Raw genomic sequence first — 22,947 nt, forward strand, 5'->3', positions numbered from 1 at the left:
GTACCATATACTAGGGGCTCATAAGGTACCACAGTATCCAATCACTAGTGCATCTAGTATGCACTCCAAGTTGTTTAGAGAGAACAGAGAGACTGGGGCCCTGATTAGCGGGGACCCAGCCAGACTATAGCCAGAAACCAGTGTATACATCAGAAAAAAAGTGGGGGCAACATAAGTGCAGATCCTGCTCTCCTACAGGAATGTAGCTCCCTTGGTAGCCACACCTCTGAGTTGGGCTAAGGAGTTTTCTGCCGTATTGGGAGTGGATAGAATGGTGCAGCCTAAGGCAGCCTGCTGTCTCCTGCTTGTGGAGAGGTTGTTTTCCGGGCCCAGCCGAGACAAGAGACTTGAAGGAGCAGCTGGCACACCTCCTGTTCGCAGCATAGTGACACAACAGTTAAAGAAGTCTGCTAAGGGCGAGGGATAGCCCAGATCCCCTGATCGCTGTTCTTCATCGCTGTGCAGGACCAAGGACCAGGACCTGGCTGTCAGAAGTTGCATCTGAGTCTGCTGGACCTGGGAAGGTTGGTGGAGAAGCTACAGCCCAGGGAAGGATTTGGCTGTGACAGTGACACAGGACAGTAGGCAGTTCAGTGGAAACTGGACTTCTGCCAGGGCCGAGAAGACCTCAAGGGACATTGACCCGTGCAGCCAGGATCACCTCACCAAACCTGCAGACCAGGGAGCAGCTGCAGGAAGACCTCCTTCAACCACATTGTATCCACACCACCCTTGAGCATTTTCAGCATGCTGTATCCTTCGCATCAGAACCACTGCCTTAGGAATCCATCGCAACGAGGTTAAAGTGCCTGGGACTGTCGGAAGACTGCTTCTCCTGTGGAGGGAACGGTTTCTGAGTGCCTTGCGGGCCCCCTATCTGGCTCCCTGCTGAAATTGGTTGCACAAAGTAACTCTAACTGACCGCATTACAACTAGTTCAACTTTTTGGTGAAAATAATTCTAAGTGCCAAATTCGTTAAATTTGCCCTTGCTTATTTGCGGTTAAGTTAAATGTTCTGATTTACTATACCTTGTAAATTCCAGATCCCTCCAGTGGATCATTTTCATTGTGGTTTCTAGAAATATATAAAATCTGCTTTATTTTTATAAATTGGTATCTGATTTATTGTGTCTAAGTTATTTCTTCATCAATTGTTTTAGTGGTTTCTTAAATGCTTCACACTTGTACCTTTGTGTAAGCCTTGCTGTTAAAAGTCACAGCCACCCAGGGTTGAGCTAACGTTTAACAAACTAAACCTACTGATCCTAAAAGGGTTGGTAGGTGTATTACATGGTGAGGTCACAGTCGCACAACCATACCATAGAATATACCCCATTTCCTCACAACCACACACCAATATTCTTTTACAACCTTCGCTCACAGAATTCCAAACACCTGCTCAGACATACAGGGAAAGGGAGCACAGGATACAAGACATTTCACACACCGGTTCAGACATACTTGGTATGGGCACATAGGTTGCGCCACACATTCCAAACACTGGCTCAGACATACAGTGAATGCGAGCACAGGATACGTCACAAATTCTATATACCAGCGGAGACGTACAGGGAATGTAAGCACAGGATGCAACACACATTCCAGACACCAGCTCAGACATACAGGGAATGGGAGCACAGGATACGACACACATTCCAGACACCGGCTCAGACATACAGGGAATGCGAGCATAGGATACGACACACATTCCAGACACCAGCTCAGGCATACAGGGAATGGGAGCACACATGATGCAACACACATTCCAGACACCAGCTCAGACATACAGGGAATGGGAGCACACAGGATGCAACACACATTCCAAACACCACTTCGGACATGTAGGAAATGGGAGCACAGGATTCGACCCACATTCCAGACCACAGCTCAGACACACAGGATATGATACACATTCCAGACACCAGCTGAGACATACATAGAATGGGACAACAGGATACGACACACATTCTAGAAAACAGCTTAGACCTACACGGAATGTGAGCACAGGATACAACACACATTCCAGACACCAGCTCAGACATACAGGGAATAGTGCACAGGATACGACACATATTCATGACCCCGGATAAGACATACAGAGAATAGGAGCATACAGGATACGACACACATTCCAGACACTGGCTCAGCCATACAGGAAATGGGAGCACAGGATACAACAGGCCTCTCTTCATTACTAACCAAACAAAAACAGCTATTCCATTGCATGTAAGCAACTGGAATGATCATTTACAACCACTCCATCTCCAACTTGTCTCATTTACACATTCACCCAACACCAATCTCTAAAACTCTGCAGTACCGATGAAGACACACAATAACAATGTAGAAGCTGGAATAAAAATAGGCCAAGACTTTATCAAGAACTTTTATATACGTGTACACAGGGACCATAGGCTATGCAACCCAGTTTCCAGTTTGCAGAAGTCCAGTGCGGTCTTTTATTGTTGTAAACCACAAAGGGCATTTTAATATACATCCAATGAACATACAGTCATAAGGAGCATTTCTACATATCATGCACAATTGCATCTTATGCTGTTGATCAGGAGAATAGTTCAGCATGATTATCAAGAACATAACCAATCAGAGAAAGGCAATGGGTTGTGCCACCAGCATGCTACAAGATGGTGGCCTTCGTTATTTCCACATGCTCAATGATTCAGACATGTACTTTCCAAAGTATTTTAAAAATAGCATATTGTGCCACATTCTTTTATCCAATCAGGGAGGAATGTTAAACATAGTCTATCTATGGTGCGACACTGATAGCTGGTGCTAGGCTGTCTAAATGCTGTGTGTCATAAGTTTCATTTTCCGAACTAGCCTTGCGTAAAAGCTGTTAATAACAAAAGGGTACATGGGTTCCCTGAAGGTCACTTGCCTTTTGCACACATTCTGCATGCCCTGCCATCATTGAGTATCACGGATCAAGTCATTAGCAAAATGGACTCCTAACCAAATCAAAATGGATTCCAGAGCAACAAATGACATTTGTATAAAATGTGTGTCAGACTAAGACATGGTGCTCAACACACCTCATACCAAACAAGACAACTAGGTTGTTACTACCTGGCAGGTCCAGTTAGGGCTCCAACCCTCACCAACTGTGCCTATCCCCCCATCTGCCACTGCAGACCACACACCAACATTCCACTACGTCACTCAGTCTCAGTATTCCACTCTTAGCTTTCCAGACACCAGTTCAGACACACAGGGAAAGGCATCACACCGGATACTACAGTCTCCTAACCCAAGATACAGGGGTGGAAGCAATACACTTCTACTGTCTGGGAACAGAGACGTCACAATTCCATCTTGTGCAAGACCAGGAGCATTCAAGACGGGTACCACTGCCCTCCATTTCTCTGGCTCACTCACGCACAGCATTCATGTGCTACACTGTCCACATATACAGCACATTTAATACACTCACAATGTTAGCATGAAGGACTGGGTAACCACAAAGAAGAGGAACTTTACATGGGTGAGCTAATAGGCCTTGGAAGGCAATTTGCCTTTATTGCATGATCACTCCGGATTTGTTTTTACCTTTTGCCGAACTCTATATATTTGTTTGATTTAGAACTCTGTGCACAATACCCTTGTAACCAGTATGCTCCCCTTTAACCCTGGTTAAATTGGCTTATTCCCAATTGGCACATTTAACTTGCCTGTAAGTCACTAGTGTATGATGTAGAAAATTGCACTTGGGCCTGGAAAGTAAGTGGCATATGTGGACTGGAGCACCCATTGTGCCATCTACTAACATGGCAGTGAACATCGCTACAGGCCTACGCCATGTAACCTGACTGCCGCAGTGTAAACCTGCAGTGCCACCTGGACCTATTGACTTGACAGCTTAGTGTCAAATCCTGCTTGGCAGGTCTGTTGTACTATGAGTAACACTCGGAGTGCACTTCAAAGTGAGAGAAGTGAATGCCAAGACAATTTTTGTGGAGCCTCTGCTTTGGTTGCCAAAACCCCCTGATTTTTGTACTACCAGGCTTCTGTCTCTAGGTTTGTTGTGGGTACAGTGCCTGCTTTAAACTGGATTTTAGTGTTTACATGTGGGAAGACACTAGAATTACTACAGTAAAGTCCTTAGTCACACCCCAGCCTCACGACACTGGTGTGGCTGAAGACTTTTGGCGTCTTGAAAATACTTTGACACATGGCAATTTGTGCCGGTCTTCAGTGCGCTAACATGAAAACCTTAAAAAGTGGGTACAGTTGGCCCGGGAATGATTTCAAAGGAAATAAAAATAACATTTTAGTTTTCTTTTTCTTCGTTTATTCTAAATCTCAATTACACCCCAACAGATTGTGGACGCTGCAATTATCTTTAAGGTTGTGCCCCTGTGGAAAGTGGACTATTGTTTTACTACAGCACAGCAAAATCCAGATTCAGCAGCAACCACAGCACCGAGATCGCCCTCCTAGCTTCCACGGACGACATCCGCACCCTCTTTGACCAGGGCCACACACTGCCCTCATCCTACTAGATCTCTCAGCAGTCTCCGACACCATCTCCCACCGCACACTAACCGCCAGACTCCACGATGTCAGCATCCTGGGAACAGCCCTTGACTGAATCCGCTCCTTTCTCACCAGCCGAACCCAAAGAATCAGACTCTCGCCCTTCCTCTCCGAACCCACAGTGATCCTCTGCGGAGTACGACAAGGATCCTCACTCACCCCATGCTCTTCAACATCTACATAGCCCCTCTCACCACCATCGCCAGAAGACATAGACTCCGCATAGTATCTTACACCGACGACACCCAGCTCATCCTCTCCCTCACCAACGAACACGAAAGCACAAGACACAGCTTCTCGGAAGGTATGAAAGTTGTTGCATCCTGGATGAGCAACAGCTGCCTAAAGCTCAACTCAGAGAAAACTGAAGTCCTCGTCCTCAGATCCACCCCCTCCTCATGGGACAACACCTGCTGGCCCACCGCACTTGGCAACCCCCCACACCCACAGACCACGCTTGCAACCTCGGCATTATACTCAACTCCACCCTCCCCATGAACCGACAGATCAACACCATATCTTCCGCATGCTTCAACACCCTCTGCATCCTCCGCAAGACCTTCAAATGGATCCCCCCTGAATTCAGAAAGATAGTCACCCACACACTCACAACCAGCAGACTGGACTATGGGAATAACCTCTACACCAGAATAAACAAATCTCTACTCCTCAAACTCCAGACAATCTAGAACACCGCAGCTAGACTGGTTCTCTGCATCCCACGACAACACCACATCACCCGGCACCTACGAGCACTCCACTGGCTCCCCGCCGAAAAGAGAGTAACCTTCAGGCTCCTCACTCATGCCTACAAATCCCCCCACAACATCAGACCCCATTACCTCAACAAAAGAATCTCCTTCTACACACCCAAGAGGAGCCTCTGCTCCGCCGAGCTTGCCCTGGTTGAAATCCCACACATCCGCAGAGCCAGAGCGGGGGGTGGGGGGGTTCTTCTACATCGCAGCCAAGACCTGGAACGAAGTCCCACTCAGCATCAGATGAACCCCCACACTGCAAGCCTTCAGAAAAGACCTCAAGACCTGGCTCTTCGGATGAGATGAAACTGCTTGACCCCCCCTCACTCCCCAGTGCCTTGAGACCCTCACTGGTGATTAGTGCGCTTCAAAAACCCCATATTTATTGATTGACTGACTTCCTGGGCCCCTCTCGTCGCCTTTGTGAAGTATTTCACCTCACTGACAGTCGCCTCCAACTCGATTACTCTCTTGCAAGACCTCTGCAACTATCCCTCTCATTTCTTCAAGTACAAAATGACTGCCATTTAAAGCAACTTCAACATACAACTGGACCCAAAAGAACTCACTAGATACCTCCTGATGTTAATCAAAGAACCAATGCTAACCACATTTCCCATCATCACCCAGGAAGAAACCGTTGCTACAATTAATTCAACTCAGGGATCCCATAGGCCCCCTGCCCCACAACTCCTCCTCTATAGGACTGCAACCCATCAGCACCATGCTCACTCCCGTTCTGTATGCCTCCTTGTCTTCCGTGACCTTCCCGGAGACTTGGAAACATGCAACTGTCCTCCCATTGCTCAAGTAACCCTCTGCATAGCCTTGAACTCTCCCCTTCTGTAGACCGAGCTACCTACTACCATTCCCAGTCAAGGTCTTAGAGAAAATCATCAACAGAAGTCTCAGCAAATACCTCAAAGACCAGCAACTCCTTGACACCACTCAGTCTGGCTCCAATGCTCCCAGTAAACCATTTCATGCATTTACTCCAGTTTCTTTGTGGTAGATCAAATTAAAAGGAGGTAGATGTGATCATTAAACCTGCTCCTCAACACCACTCAGTCTGGTTCCAACGTCTACACAACTTTGGAATCCAAAGACACACACTCCAATGGATGTTCTCCTTTCTGACTGGAATGAGCCAGAGTGTCAGCCTGGCACTATACATCTTGGACGCCCGCGACCTCATCTGCAGGGTTCCGCACGGATCCTCCATGAGCCAGACTCTCTTCAACGCATACATGATCGCTCTAGCCAGCATCATCTCACGACATCAACATCCTCTCCTACTTCCAACTTATTCTCTCCCTTATGGACGAGACGCCCAGTCCCTCGCTCAAGTTCAATGCCTGCATGATTGAAATTGCCCACTGGATGGAGACCATCTGTCTAAAGACGAACACTGACAAGACCGAAATTGTGATCTTCAGGGAGAGCACTTCACTGAGGGATTCCACCTAGAAGCCAACAGAGTTAGGATCGACAACGCCAAGCACCTCAGGATCGTCATCGACACCAGACTCGACATCGACACCAGACTCGACATGACTGACCAAGTCAATGCCGTCAACGCCTCATGCTTGTATACACCGAAGATGCTGGGGAAGATTTTCAAATGGCTCCTAATCAGCACATGGAAAAATATCATGCACGCCCTCGTCACAAGCAAGCTGGACTACGGAAATACCCTCTATGCCGGGGTCAACAAAAACCTCACTAGAAGACAACAGACCATTCAAAACTTTGTGGCCAAAATCATTCTCAACCTCCCACGTTGAACTCGCATCACACAGCACCTGAAGGAGTTTTACTGGGTCTCCATACACAAAACAATCACAGTTTAACCTCCTCACCCACACTTTCCAGGCACTGCATAACACTGGTCCAGCATACCTCACAAACTTTCCAGCCACCTCCGCTTGTATGGACTCCTACTCGTCCTCATCCCATGCATACAGAAAACCAGATCCGGTGGTAGAGCCTTCTCCTACATCCGTCCTGAAGAGTGGAACGACCTCCCACTGCACGTATGAGCCTCCTCGCCACTTGTATTCTGCAAGAAGCTGAGGACTCTGCCTTTTGAGTAATCCCATTACGCCATAGATTTGTCTCTCTCACACCTGCTCAGCGCCAGGATATCCTCCCGGGTGATAGTGTGCTCCACAATTCTGCATAACATAACAGGATAAGTTACCAGGTGACACAGTCACCAAGTATACAATCCCTCAGTTCTTGGCTTTTCATTTACAAATCATTTTATTTACGAGTGTGTTTAAAATAAACAGGACTAGAACTCGCAGAATGCATCCCGTTGTAAAAATAAACCCCAGAATACAGCACCTTGCAGTTGAGAAATTAAGTCCCTAGAAATCCATGCCCAATTAGCAAACATTCTTCGGGATTGGCCCACATGTTGTTATCAGATGTAAGAGCTGCAGTGCGGTTATTATTGTACTTGTGAGCTGCGGCACGCATGAGCGGGGGCACTTGTGACCATTAACATAAGTGAGCTGTTCTGCCTGTTAATGCAGGCTGCAGTTGTTTTACACTTTGTTAGTTGAATGTTAAATGTTCTATTGTATTGTATTGCAACATTTTTATTGCGGTTATTATCCAGATGTGGGGGGGTGAAACGCTTTCCTAACTGGGTACCACACTATACCAGGTAGGGTGTGTTCTCTCAAGTGTTTTGTGCTTGTTTTGATCTATGTGGGTAGAGTTTCGATGACATACATGATGACCACAAGGTGCAGTTATCATTTTATAGGACGCAGCACTTAGCAGTGTGATGGATGAAGAAGTGTGAGAGAAAGGCGCACAGTTTGTGGTTTTCATTGAGCTGGAAGCCTTGAGGAGCTCTGCAAGTCTCTTTATAGTGTTTCTTCTGATCGTTGTTTACTTAGATCGTTACTTCTGGGTTGTACATTGTGAACTATTGTCTTTAAATGTTATGGGCCTGAGCAGCTTAAGTGGGAGGGAGAAATGGTGAGAGATCTGCTGGAATAATCTTTGTTAATATCATCCCATATCTGATTGTCATTGTGAGATGTCGTGAAGTGGTCACATTATGTAGCTGGTCGGGACCTGCAGAGTTGAACGACATTAAAGACCTCCCTTGGCCAGTGGCAGATCTCTTTCGGTTATACCATGCCTGTTCGGATGGAGATGGGTGGTTTGATTGCACAGGCCAATAAGATCACAGCAACTTGCTTCGGACTTCTCAGAAGTCTATGGAAAATCATAAGCAGAATACCCACCCAGCTAAGGAAGACGGTGACCTCGCGACTGGATTATGGAAATTCACTATTCCTGGGGGCACCCAAATATGTTATTCAGAAGCTGCCGATAGCCCAGAATGCTACCGCAAGAATACTGTGCAACCCCCGGCGCGGGAATCAGTAAAAATGCACCTGCGGAAACTTCACTGGCTCCCAGTGGAGGCCAGAATAAAGTTCAAAATTTTGGTCATAACTCACAGAGCACGACACAAGAAAGGCCCCAAAAAATAAGAAATCTAATCTCCCCCTATATTCCAAAGAGACAGTTGCGCTCCAGCGCAGAAGAGAGGCTAGTACAGACCAAGGTCATTAGGGAAAAATGGGGAGGAAGATCTTTCTCCCACCTGGCTCCCAAATTATGGAACTCCCTACAACTGGAACTCAGGCGGATAGAGGGGGAGCCACAATTCTGCAAGAAAATCAAAACATGGCTGTTCATGCAATATCTGTAAGGTTTAACTTGCCCAAACTCAGTACCTGACTGCACATCGCTGGGAAGCCTGAGGGCATTCATGCGCTTTACAAATCCATCATTCATTCATTCATTCATGCTACTGACTGGTAACCTACTTCACAATGGACAACACCTGTAGCAGTTTTGTCTTATGTTGATGTGAGAGCACACAATAAAAAAGTTAAGACCAGGGTATGGCCTCACTAAGGGATAATAAATGGTGAAAAAGGGAAGGGATGGACAAGACCCTTTAGAAACTAGTGTACAATAGGACACTTAAACAATTAGGATTGGTCAGGCAGTCGCAGAAAGAGCAGACCGGGCAAGGGAAACAATGAAGAGTAGGACTTTAGATGGGGATGGGGGTTAATGTGTTTTTCTGTACACCATTACACAATGTGTCTCCAGAGGCAGGCGTATGATGGAGGGGCACCTAGCTGCCAAGATGACATTACAGACTTTGAAAGGAAAGTCAAAAGCTGTCAACTGTCGTCGCTCAATCTACATGCAAGAAGGGGGAGCGTGGAAAGGTTCGGGTGAAGAACCGTCCCCTGCTGCAGCAACAGAAGATCCTTCCCGAAGGGGCAGCCTGATCGGAGGATTAAGGGCCATGCTCAGTAGCTCAGGATATCAAACTCTCTGTGCTCAGTTTGGAGGTACAGGGATGACTTGGGCCCGGTCATATCTGAACTTCTTGAGAACTCTGGGCAGGAGTGGTATGGGCGGAAAAGTGTACAGGAGGCCTTGCAAACTCTAGTGTGCAAAACTGCTGACATTGCACGTTCTCCGTGGAGGCAAACTGATCTAACCAAGGCTTTCCTCATTGCTGAAAGAGATCTTATTCCACCTACGGGTGGAGACGCCATTCGCGATCCGCTAGGCATAAGCGGCTGAGTTTGTCTGCCCTGGCGTTCCGATAGCCTACCAGGTGTTGAACCACCAGGGTAATGTCCAGCTGTTCCAGCCATGTCCAGGATCGACAACCCTACACCACCCAGTTTGTTGTAGTTCCACATGGTGGCATGTGTTGTCCGTGAACATCTACACCAGTAGTCCCTTGATGGAGGACCGATGGAGGTATTTCAGTGCCAGTCGGATTGCACGGAGCTCCAGCATATTGATGTGGAGTCTGGATGCCGATGGAGACCAGAGTCTTCTGATCTCCACCTCCCGAGCTGGCTTCTACATCCCAGGAGTGACGCATCTGTCACTATCACCAGATCTGGTTGGGGAAGGGAGAGTGGTCTGCCTCTAACCCAATCACGGTTCATCATTAGCCACCCCTGCAGATCTTAAGCAGTTCCGTCCCAAGATCCCATGTCAGAGAGATTCCCCTGATGCTGCGCCAACTGGAACTTCTGGTCCCACTGTAAAGCCTGCATATGCCAACGGGCACATCACAAGAAGGATGCAGGAAGCCATGAGGCACAGCAGCCTCAGAGTCAGTCTCAGCAAAACCCAGGATAGAGGCTATAACATTAGTATCATAGCCTGAATATCCTAGCCAGAACCAGCTCCACTCAGTCAATAGACTATGATGTTTCTGTAACCCATCTTCCATCGGTTTGTATACCTGATAGAGTTTCTCCTATTGATCTGGTACAATTCACAATAATATCGTAAACTCTGTCCCTGCTCTTACTGAAAACCTTTTCATAGAAGGGGCCGTCCATCTTGCTCACCTCCTTCTCATCTCTAACTATCGATCAAACTTTAGGGATGTTAAAGTCTATCAAATCTGGTGCTCCCAATGATCCTTGTCCTCCCACAATCGTGCAGTTCGTGCCTGAAACTGCTGCCATAGCTCTAACTGACATCTTTAGTAAGATGTTCAGTGCGGTCACTTTCCAATAGAGTGGAAGAAAGCATCCATTCCATCTTTGATTAAAAAAAACAATCTGGATCAAAACAGATTCAAACAACTATCGGCTGATATCACGGCTCCCATTCCCTGCAAAGACAGTTGAAAAGCCATCAAGCTAGAACTTACCTCTTTTATCAATCAAAATAACCTTATGGAAGCTACCCAGTTTGGCTTTAGAAGCCACCATAGTACAGCACTAGCCCTCATTTCTGCCTCTGAGGAAATCAGGCAGATCCTGGATGCGAGAGGAAACGAAGCCCTGATTTTATTAGACCTCTCGGCAGCCTTTGACATGGTCAACCATACTCTGCTTCTGGACCGTCCGGCTTTGTTAGAGATCAGGGACAAAGCACTCTCCCTTCTTAAATCTTTTTTACCTGCACTAGTGCAGTTTGTGGCATTAGATGGGTTTAGCTCACCCCCTTTCTCTCTGCCACGTGGTGTCCCACAGGGCTCAGCTCTAAGACCCACCTTATTTAATCGCTATGTGACTCCACTGATTGAATTGTTTGGTTTTGAGCTGGTGACCTATACAGATGACACCAAAATTGCGGTGTCGGTCACCGGCCACCCAGAGGGGGCTGCTGCCAGATTCCATGACTGTATTCTACATACAGGGACATGGATAAGCAAGAACTGTCCAGTTTTGTTTTTAAACAAACTTTATTGATTACCATAAAGCATTGTCCAATAGTTACAAAGCATTTCACTGAGGCATTTTTCGTCATTATGCAGCTAGCTTATGCTAGTAGGAGTATTACCATATGTGCACAGGTACACCAGGATAATATTATTAATACAAAGGCAGTTTGTATGATGAAAGTTTAATATAGATGCATTTGTTTGAGTTGGCTATCAACATAACTACTAATGGTTACCCAAGAGCCCTCCCTCCTCCGTCAGGTCTATACGTCTGGCATGGTAATTGCGCAGGTGAGTATTGCTTTACATTCCATTTTGCATTGTGCGGGTATATGTATCTTATCACCGACTAGTCGCGCTGCCTAGTGTAGTACAGTGTCAACTGTCCAAAGTTAAACTCATCCCACACTGAGGTCTTACTGTTCGGAAGGAACTTGTCTTTCTGGTCTCCGTGTTGGTGGCATCAGGAGCTTGGCACCCTCCCTATTTTAGGCACTAAAGTGAAACAAGCATTGGCATAGCCAATAGGTCTCGCTTTTGGGACCTTATAAGTATTTAGTTATGCAGCACAATATCCTTGGTGCAACAACATCAACTGTTGCATGGCTAAACACTTATAAGGTACAAGTTTAATCTCAAAGTATTCAAGGATGGAGCTTTGCAGTTCACTATGGAACACCTGGTCCAAGAGCGCATCGCCATGGAATCACCAGCTGTATTCAAGGATGGAGCTTTGCAGTTCACTATGGAACACCTGGTCCCAGAGCGCATCGCCATGGAATCGCCAGCTGTATTCAAGGATGGAGCTTTGCAGTTCGCTATGGAACACCTGGTCCCAGAGCGCATCGCCATGGAATCGCCAGCTGTATTCAAGGATGGAGCTTTGCAGTTCGCTATGGAACACCTGGTCCCAGAGCGCATCGCCATGGAATCACCAGCTGTATTCAAGGATGGAGCTTTGCAGTTCTCTAAGGAACACCTGGCCCCAGAGCGCATCACCATGGAATCCCCAGCTGTATTCAAGGATGGAGCTTTGCAGTTCACAATGGAACACCTGGTCCCAGAGCGCATCGCCATGGAATCACCAGCTGTATTCAAGGATGGAGCTTTGCAGTTCGCTATGGAACACCTGGTCCCAGAGCGCATCGCCATGGAATCGCCAGCTGTATTCAAGGATGGAGCTTTGCAGTTCGCTGTGGAACACCTGGTCCCAGAGCGCATCGCCATGGAATCGCCAGCTGTATTCAAGGATGGAGCTTTGCAGTTCTCTATGGAACACCTGGCCCCAGAGCGCATCGCCATGGAATCACCAGATGTATTCAAGGATGGAGCTTTGCAGCTCTCTATGGAACACCGGGTCCCAGAGCGCATCGCCACGGCATCGCCACGGCATCGCCAGCTGTATTCAAGGATGGAGCTTTGCAGTTCACTATGGAACACCTGGTCCCAGAGCGCATCGCCATGGAATCGCCAGCTGTATTCAAGGATGGAGCTTTGCCGTTCACTATGGAACACCTGGTCCCAGAGCGCATCGCCACGGAATCACCAGCTGTATTCAAGGATGGAGCTTTGCAGTTCGCTATGGAACACCTGGCCCCAGAGCGCATCGCCATGGAATCACCAGATGTATTCAAGGATGGAGCTTTGCAGCTTTCTATGGAACACCTGGTCCCAGAGCGCATCGCCACGGCATCGCCAGCTGTATTCAAGGATGGAGCTTTGCAGTTCACTATGGAACACCTGGTTCCAGAGGGCATCGCCATGGACTCACCAGCTGTATTCAAGGATGGAGCTTTGCAGTTCACTATGGAACACCTGGTCCCAGAGCGCATCGCCATGGAATCACCAGCTGTATTCAAGGATGGAGCTTTGCAGTTCGCTATGGAACACCTGGTCCCAGAGCGCATCGCCATGGAATCGCCAGCTGTATTCAAGGATGGAGCTTTGCAGTTCGCTGTGGAACACCTGGTCCCAGAGCGCATCGCCATGGAATCGCCAGCTGTATTCAAGGATGGAGCTTTGCAGTTCTCTATGGAACACCTGGCCCCAGAGCGCATCGCCATGGAATCACCAGATGTATTCAAGGATGGAGCTTTGCAGCTCTCTATGGAACACCGGGTCCCAGAGCGCATCGCCACGGCATCGCCACGGCATCGCCAGCTGTATTCAAGGATGGAGCTTTGCAGTTCACTATGGAACACCTGGTCCCAGAGCGCATCGCCATGGAATCGCCAGCTGTATTCAAGGATGGAGCTTTGCCGTTCACTATGGAACACCTGGTCCCAGAGCGCATCGCCACGGAATCACCAGCTGTATTCAAGGATGGAGCTTTGCAGTTCGCTATGGAACACCTGGCCCCAGAGCGCATCGCCATGGAATCACCAGATGTATTCAAGGATGGAGCTTTGCAGCTTTCTATGGAACACCTGGTCCCAGAGCGCATCGCCACGGCATCGCCAGCTGTATTCAAGGATGGAGCTTTGCAGTTCACTATGGAACACCTGGTTCCAGAGGGCATCGCCATGGACTCACCAGCTGTATTCAAGGATGGAGCTTTGCAGTTCACTATGGAACACCTGGTCCCAGAGCGCATCGCCACGGAATCACCAGCTGTATTCAAGGATGGAGCTTTGCAGTTCGCTATGGAACACCTTGTCCCAGAGCGCATCGCCATGGAATCGCCAGCTGTATTCAAGGACGGAGCTTTGCAGTTCGCTATGGAACACCTGGTCCCAGAGCGCATCGCCATGGAATCACCAGCTGTATTCAAGGATGGAGCTTTGCAGTTCGCTATGGAACACCAGGTCCCAGAGCGCATCACCATGGAATCACCAGCTGTATTCAAGGATGGAGCTTTGCAGTTCACTATGGAACACCTGGTCCAAGAGCGCATCGCCATGGAATCACCAGCTGTATTCAAGGATGAAGCTTTGCAGTTCGCTATGGAACACCTTGTCCCAGAGCGCATCGCCATGGAATCGCCAGCTGTATTCAAGGATGGAGCTTTGTAGTTCACTATGGAACACCTGGTCCCAGAGCGCATCGCCATGGAATCACCAGCTGTATTCAAGGATGGAGCTTTGCAGTTCGCTATGGAACACCTGGCCCCAGAGCGCATCGCCATGGAATCGCCAGCTGTATTCAAGGATGGAGCTTTGCAGTTCCCTATTGAACACCTGGCCCCAGAGCGCATCGCCATGGAATCACCAGCTGTATTCAAGGATGGAGCTTTGCAGTTCACTATGGAACACCTGGTCCCAGAGCGCATCGCCATGGAATCGCCAGCTGTATTCAAGGATGGAGCTTTGCAGTTCTCTATGGAACACCTGGTCCCAGAGTGCATCGCCATGGAATCACCAGCTGTATTCAAGGATGGAGCTTTGCAGTTCACTATGGAACACCTGGTCCCAGAGCGCATCGCCATGGAATCGCCAGCTGTATTCAAGGATGGAGCTTTGCAGTTCGCTATGGAACACCTGGTCCCAGAGCGCATCGCCATGGAATCGCCAGCTGTATTCAAGGATGGAGCTTTGCAGTTCGCTATGGAACACCTGGTCCCAGAGCGCATCGCCATGGAATCACCAGCTGTATTCAAGGATGGAGCTTTGCAGTTCTCTAAGGAACACCTGGCCCCAGAGCGCATCACCATGGAATCCCCAGCTGTATTCAAGGATGGAGCTTTGCAGTTCACAATGGAACACCTGGTCCCAGAGCGCATCGCCATGGAATCACCAGCTGTATTCAAGGATGGAGCTTTGCAGTTCGCTATGGAACACCTGGTCCCAGAGCGCATCGCCATGGAATCGCCAGCTGTATTCAAGGATGGAGCTTTGCAGTTCGCTGTGGAACACCTGGTCCCAGAGCGCATCGCCATGGAATCGCCAGCTGTATTCAAGGATGGAGCTTTGCAGTTCTCTATGGAACACCTGGCCCCAGAGCGCATCGCCATGGAATCACCAGATGTATTCAAGGATGGAGCTTTGCAGCTCTCTATGGAACACCGGGTCCCAGAGCGCATCGCCACGGCATCGCCACGGCATCGCCAGCTGTATTCAAGGATGGAGCTTTGCAGTTCACTATGGAACACCTGGTCCCAGAGCGCATCGCCATGGAATCACCAGCTGTATTCAAGGATGGAGCTTTGCAGTTCGCTATGGAACACCTGGTCCCAGAGGGCATCACCATGGATTTACCAGCTGTATTCAAGGATGGAGCTTTGCAGTTCACTATGGAACACCTGGTCCCAGAGCGCATCGCCACGGAATCACCAGCTGTATTCAAGGATGGAGCTTTGCAGTTCGCTATGGAACACCTGGCCCCAGAGCGCATCGCCACGGAATCACCAGATGTATTCAAGGATGGAGCTTTGCAGTTCTCTATGGAACACCTGGCCCCAGAGCGCATCGCCATGGAATCACCAGATGTATTCAAGGATGGAGCTTTGCAGCTTTCTATGGAACACCTGGTCCCAGAGCGCATCGCCACGGCATCGCCAGCTGTATTCAAGGATGGAGCTTTGCAGTTCACTATGGAACACCTGGTTCCAGAGGGCATCGCCATGGACTCACCAGCTGTATTCAAGGATGGAGCTTTGCAGTTCACTATGGAACACCTGGTCCCAGAGCGCATCGCCACGGAATCACCAGCTGTATTCAAGGATGGAGCTTTGCAGTTCGCTATGGAACACCTTGTCCCAGAGCGCATCGCCATGGAATCGCCAGCTGTATTCAAGGACGGAGCTTTGCAGTTCGCTATGGAACACCTGGTCCCAGAGCGCATCGCCATGGAATCACCAGCTGTATTCAAGGATGGAGCTTTGCAGTTCGCTATGGAACACCAGGTCCCAGAGCGCATCACCATGGAATCACCAGCTGTATTCAAGGATGGAGCTTTGCAGTTCACTATGGAACACCTGGTCCAAGAGCGCATCGCCATGGAATCACCAGCTGTATTCAAGGATGGAGCTTTGCAGTTCGCTATGGAACACCTTGTCCCAGAGCGCATCGCCATGGAATCGCCAGCTGTATTCAAGGATGGAGCTTTGTAGTTCACTATGGAACACCTGGTCCCAGAGCGCATCGCCATGGAATCACCAGCTGTATTCAAGGATGGAGCTTTGCAGTTCGCTATGGAACACCTGGCCCCAGAGCGCATCGCCATGGAATCGCCAGCTGTATTCAAGGATGGAGCTTTGCAGTTCCCTATTGAACACCTGGCCCCAGAGCGCATCGCCATGGAATCACCAGCTGTATTCAAGGATGGAGCTTTGCAGTTCACTATGGAACACCTGGTCCCAGAGCGCATCGCCATGGAATCGCCAGCTGTATTCAAGGATGGAGCTTTGCAGTTCTCTATGGAACACCTGGTCCCAGAGTGCATCGCCATGGAATCACCAAGGTATTCAAGGCAACAGCCATGTGGGATCTGAAGTTTCAAAAGGGCAGGGTTGTGGTCCAAAAGTGTCCGTGGGAGCATGGTGATCTCAGACACCCACATGTGGGCAGTGGCCGACAGGAACCACTAATCTAACCGTGACCAAACCGAGCGGGCCCTGAGTAAAATGTGAAGCTGGGGGTAGTGGGGCGATGGGTTCTCCATATGTCATATAGTGCATAAGTATCAAAGACATGCCTAAATACCTCCCTAGCCTGAGGTATATCTGTTGGTTGTGTGCTAATAGTCAGTTCACAGGCGGTGTGGCATATTAAGGTCCCCGTTGTAGGAAAGTAGGATCTGCTTCTTATGATTACCCCCACTTTTTGCTGATGTTTCACTGTTTTATGGCTTAGTCTGACTGGAATCCTGCTATTCACGACTACAGTCTCTCAGCTTTCTCCCTAAATTGGCAATGTCTGTACTTTAGGTACACTCCAGATTGGATTCTGGGGTACCCTTATCAGTCCCTAGTATATGGTACAGAGGTACCAAGGGCTGGAATACCTCAGAGGCCTCTCAGGGGCTGCAGTATGTCTTGTGCCACCCCTGAGAGTCCATTCAAACTGACACCAACAGTTGGCTACTGCAAACTGTGTAAGCTAGTGCGTGCACCACTTTCTTCAATATAGTATTCCTATATTGATACATATATCACTACACCTAAAACCTATTGTCACCCCTATAGCAGGCCTTATCAATCCTGAAGGCAGGGTGCTGGGTTTTACGTGAGAGGGTGCCCCTGCATAAGTAGAGCCCCTCTGCAGCGCTCGGAGTCCATTCTCCGGTGCTGTCTGTGTTGCAGCCATACATATATGTTTAGTGCATTATAATCTCGCTGTAAAATGTAACTTTACAACGGCTGCACCGAAACATGTCGTATTTGGTGTCAAACACCTTGGAATCCTATCCAGGACTGGGGTGGGAGGTATGATTCCTCCCTGCCATGAAGACATGCATGGGTCACCGGTCTACTCAGTACCAGCTTTCCTAAACCCGTGCGGCACAAAATGGATGCTGCCAGCCACAGACACGCGTCTGCCCTCCTGCTGCTGAGCCAAGCTCGAACAGGGGAAGGCATGACAATAGGTTTCCTGTCACAAGGAGGTGTAACCACCTCCCAGACAGGCTTTAGTGTATTGTAGCTGGATGGGGGCACTCTTAGAGTGCCAGAAAGTCTGCACTGGGGGCACATTTGGTGTCCCTGTGCATAGTCTAGCTCAAACCGGTTCAGGAGCCATTTGGCTCCTGTTCTGGTTCGAAACTGGACAAAGGACATGGGTGTAGCCACCCCTCTGTCCTTCCCCTCCCATAGGAGGGACCCCAGAATCTGTCCACTGCTTCCCATGGGTATAAAGTGGGTTACCTGGCTACAGGACTTTAGATTTTTACCTGGACAGGATTCTGCAAAGAAGAAACCAAGTACTTCGATAGTCTGCACGATGCTGGACAACTGTCTGCACCACTGGACAACTGAAGAATCTCCCTTGGAGTAAAGGAGTTACTCCCCTGCAAAAGCAGGCACCTTAACCACAACTGACTGGCTTACATCTCCTGAGCTCCTGAATACTCTGAAGATTTCTGCAACACAGGAGGTGGGTCCCTGAAGGTCTTCGCGGTCGATCTGCCCTTCCAGCTAAGCTGATGCCAGTATCCCTCTTGGGGACCATGTGACCCGTACCCCTGTGCACGGTGTTCTTTTGCTACTGCACGTACTTACCAGCATTTCCTGAAGTCGTGCTTTGGACTCTGAGTATTCCTGACACTGAGCAATATTTCCTTCAAAGATCTCCGGCCTCCTCGCACCGTGTGCTCCGTGGGCCTGTACTTTGTAATCCTGCTTGAGGTCTCCTCGCGATCCCTGGTCCGTTGGTCTGTGGATCCTGGATAGGGTCATATTTTGATTTCCTGGGCTTACCTGGTTGCTCCAGATGTGCCCAGACTCTCCTTTGCTTGGGGAGTTCCTGGACCTTGCTGCTCCACACCGGAACCTGTTTCCTCTTTCCGCGTGGGTTGCATTTGCCAAGGCTTGTTGGTGCTCCACCCGACATCCTTCATGGGACAGCTCACCTCCAGACTTTGGCTATCTTTGACGTCTCTTGGTCCCTGTGGCTGAAGAGTCAAGCAGCACCTTCTTCTGACCTGAAGCACCCGACATTGGTGGGCATTCGCCTACTGAGCCCCTGGTCACGTGAAGTGACCCAGACTCTGTCCCCTCTGCTTTCAGGTTCTTCTCACCTTGAATCCAGGCTTGGGTTCCACTGGACACTTTCCACGTCCATGGCAGCAGTACTTCTTCTCAGCACGCCATTGAAAATGACTGAGGTTTCCCGCACCAATTGACTCCTATGCACCCGGCTCCTCTGGGATAGGTAACTCGGGTACCTTGGTATCCACGGGTGGGTTGGCCTTAGAACCTCCTAGTTCTCGATTATCTTGCTTGAAGTCCTCTCTGAAGTGTCCTTAAATTGTAAAACATTGACTGCGACTTTCCCATAGAGTTGTACGGAGCCCGCGTCCGTGTTTTAACACTGCACCAGTCCTCCGTGGGGTCCCAATCTCCTCCCTGTGGATTGGTCCTTGGGGTCCCAGTGATTCTACGTGCTCTAGGCACTTTGTCTATTGAAGTCGTTTATGTTATACCCTTTTCTTAGCATATGGCTCGGTCTCCCCCTGGAGCCCGCTGTGTATTGTGCTACTTGCATTGTTCTATTGCAACGTATTGAGTGCTTTTTGTGTCTATTCTCACATTGGGAACAGTAGAGAGTGTTTTAGAAATAAATACATATTTTTATACAGACACTGTGTGGTTCTCCTTTCATTTGGTCATTCAGGAGGTGATAATCTGGTAAAACAAGCTGCTTTGCATTCCTTCAAGACTAAGCCTGAAGGCTGCTCTCCACAGATACCACTAGGATAGCTTTCAATAAAGGTTATCTTTGACCTCTACATCATAAGGGTCATTTGGACTGGTGCAAGGTGCCCACTTTAATTAGTGGACAGTATATACCAGGTCAACTTCTCACACTGGTGTGCAGCGGTGGGATTCAAGCTTGCTATTGTTTTACCTGATAAATCTCATTGATTGATTAACTGAAAACCACTAACGTATTAGGCACATATAATACTTCAAGTTTAGAATAAGTAAGTTTTTTTTTTCAAAAACCTTTATTGAGCATGAAGAAATAGTACACAGCTGTACGCCTACATCCTGAATGATCAGGCCGGCAGCGACAACATGCAGTGGAGGCATCGGTAAGCATAGTTTGAAAAGCAGCCACTGGGTTACACAGCATGTCGCCTACAACCCAGACGGGCCGGCCGAGTAGTATTGGAATTTGAGCTGTGTAAGCATGTAGTAGTGAGCAATCCTAGCTGCATGAGGTGATCAAGCATGAGGAACATGAGGTTTCTTTCAACTTTAGTAACGTAACCAAACAAGTGCTACATAAACTGTGCCCTCCCAGAAGATATCCTCCATACCCAGTATGTGGCATATATGGTAGTGCGGCGCCTGGCTGTGCGGGCCGTGCATCCCGCTATGGAGTGCAGGCAGCAAACGGGACGGTGACGTCCCACGCCCCAAGGCACCGTCAAGTGATCTGGGAGGGTATGGCAATGGCCCTAGTAGAGAACATGACATGATGCTACTTCCTGTAGTGTCGTGCATGCTATGCCGTGGTGGGGTAGACTCCGCCCACCACCGGTCCTGGGGGGAAGGGGACGAAAGGCTCGCAGCTCCCTCCACCCGTGTAGCCTGTGGATGCTGGGCGATCCCACGGGACGTGTGTAGCTCTGCCGGGTGTAGCAAGAGTGCATGCGTAGTATGTATGGGGAACTAAAGGAGTGCGAGAGGGGAGGGGGCTAAATCAGTGTCAGCTGCCAGTGGCTTAGGTGCTGGAGCCGGCGAGGTGGACCGGCCCTCCTCCGCCACATCTCCACTCGCGCCGGTCGCGGGCGTGTCTGGGAACTGCGCCCGTAGAAGATACGCAGTGAGAGGACCCCAAAGGTCCCTGGGGCGCGATTTGTGAGGTAAAAGGTCCGAATAGTTGTGCAGTTGTTCCTGCCAAGTTGTCATCGTATCCAGCCAAGTTTTGAATTTAGGCACTCGCCCTCGCCCCCACCTGCATGCGACGTGGCATTTTGCCAACAGAAGGCCCAGTGCGAAAAAATTCCGGTGCGCCTTAACAGCGGGGTTGGAGTGGCCCAGCAGGGCAATCTTAGGACAAGGAGCAATGCTTACCCCAATCATTTCAGTGAGAGCTGCAAACACCTCCACCCAATAGGCGGCTACGGCCTGGCAAGACCACGCCAGGTGCATGAAGTCCGCCCCTGGCCTCCTGCAACGTAGGCAGCAATCATTGTCCCGGAGTCCGAAGCGGTGTAATTTGGCAGGTGTAAAGTAGAGGCGATGCAGAAATTTAAAGTGAACCAGTCGAAGGCGGGCATTACCTGTCACCGCGCTGGTATGGGAGCAACTCTCCTCCCACTGAGCATCCGACAGTGGTTCCCCCAGATCACCGTCCCAGTCAGTGCGCACTCGGAGAGGGGGGGGGATGGGGCCGCCTGCGCGTGGTTATATAACATGGAGACCACATGTGTCGGAGTCCCCTTCTGCAACAGGGCATGGAGGGGCGCCACGGTATCAGGCTCGCCCGGAAAGTCGGGCGTGACCGCCTTGATATTTTGCCGGAGCCAAATGTAGAGAAAGGTATCCATAACGGAAGGAGTAGTATCCCCGAAGAAGTGTGTCGCCGTGCGGAAACTCCCCTGGTGGTATAGATCCCCCCAGGTGTGAATCGCGAGCTTTGTGAGCATTTTACGGCCAATTTCCTCACGGGCCACACTCACCCTAGGATCATGTGCCAATGCCATGCGAGGGGAGTATAGGAATTTCACTTCCATATGTTCCGCCAATCGTTTCCAGGCACTGACAGTGCAGTCGACCGTGGTGGGGTCTCTATGTTCTATTCGGGCTGCCGTGTATAAATATCCGGAAGGTTGTTCCGGCCTCATATATCCATCTTCGACTGCCAGGTGCGCCATAAAGGGGGGGGATGGAGCCAATAGGCGGCGAAGTGACCCTGTGCGCAGTCATAGTATCGTTGGAAGTTGGGGACATCAAACCCCCCTTGGTGGTAAGGTAGCATAAGGGTCCGCAGCCCGAGTCGGGCTTGCTTTCCTCCCCAGATAAGTCGTGACAACTGGGAGTTGAGGGCACGGAAGAAATATGCGCCAGGGCTGTATGGTATGTTTGTAAAAAGATACAGCAGCTTGGGAAGGACCACCATTTTAATCAGTGAGATCCGACCCGCCATTGACAGCGGGAGGCGAATCCATTGGGTGACTTTGTCCGTGATTTTATCCACAACAGTCCCGTAGTTGGCTCTGATCAGGGCTTCCCGATTTCTGGTCACTTGAATGCCCAGGTATTTGATCTCATCTTGCTCCCATACCAGGGGGTAATCCAGGGGGAACTGCGTAGTTTTGTCAGTCAAGGGGAACAGGGCCGACTTCGTCCAGTTTATTTGAATCCCCGAGATGGCACCGAATTTAGTGACTTCCCGCAGCAGGGGGTTCAAGTTTTCACGCGGTTTATGCACATAAAGAGTCATGTCATCTGCATATAGTGCAATGAGTAGTTGGCGCTCTGGATAGATGAGAGATCGGTGTTTGTGATGCTGCCGAAGTTTGGCCGCCAAGGGCTCTATGGCGAGTGCGAACAAAACCGGGGAGAGGGGACACCCCTGTCGGGTACCCCTGTGAATCGCAAAGGGGGGGGAGCGGGCACCATTGAGCAGCACCATTGCTCGGGGCCGGCAGTACAACAGTTGGATCCAATCCAAGAAATTGAAGGGCATGCCCATCCGTTCCAGCAAGGCCAGAAGGTAATCCCACTCAAGGGAGTCGAACGCCTTAGTGGCGTCGAGAAAGACCGCAGCAGCCTCGCTCGA

Source organism: Triturus cristatus, chromosome 6 (genome assembly GCF_964204655.1).
Source record: "Triturus cristatus chromosome 6, aTriCri1.1, whole genome shotgun sequence".
In the NCBI taxonomy this organism is placed as follows: Eukaryota; Metazoa; Chordata; class Amphibia; order Caudata; family Salamandridae; genus Triturus; species Triturus cristatus.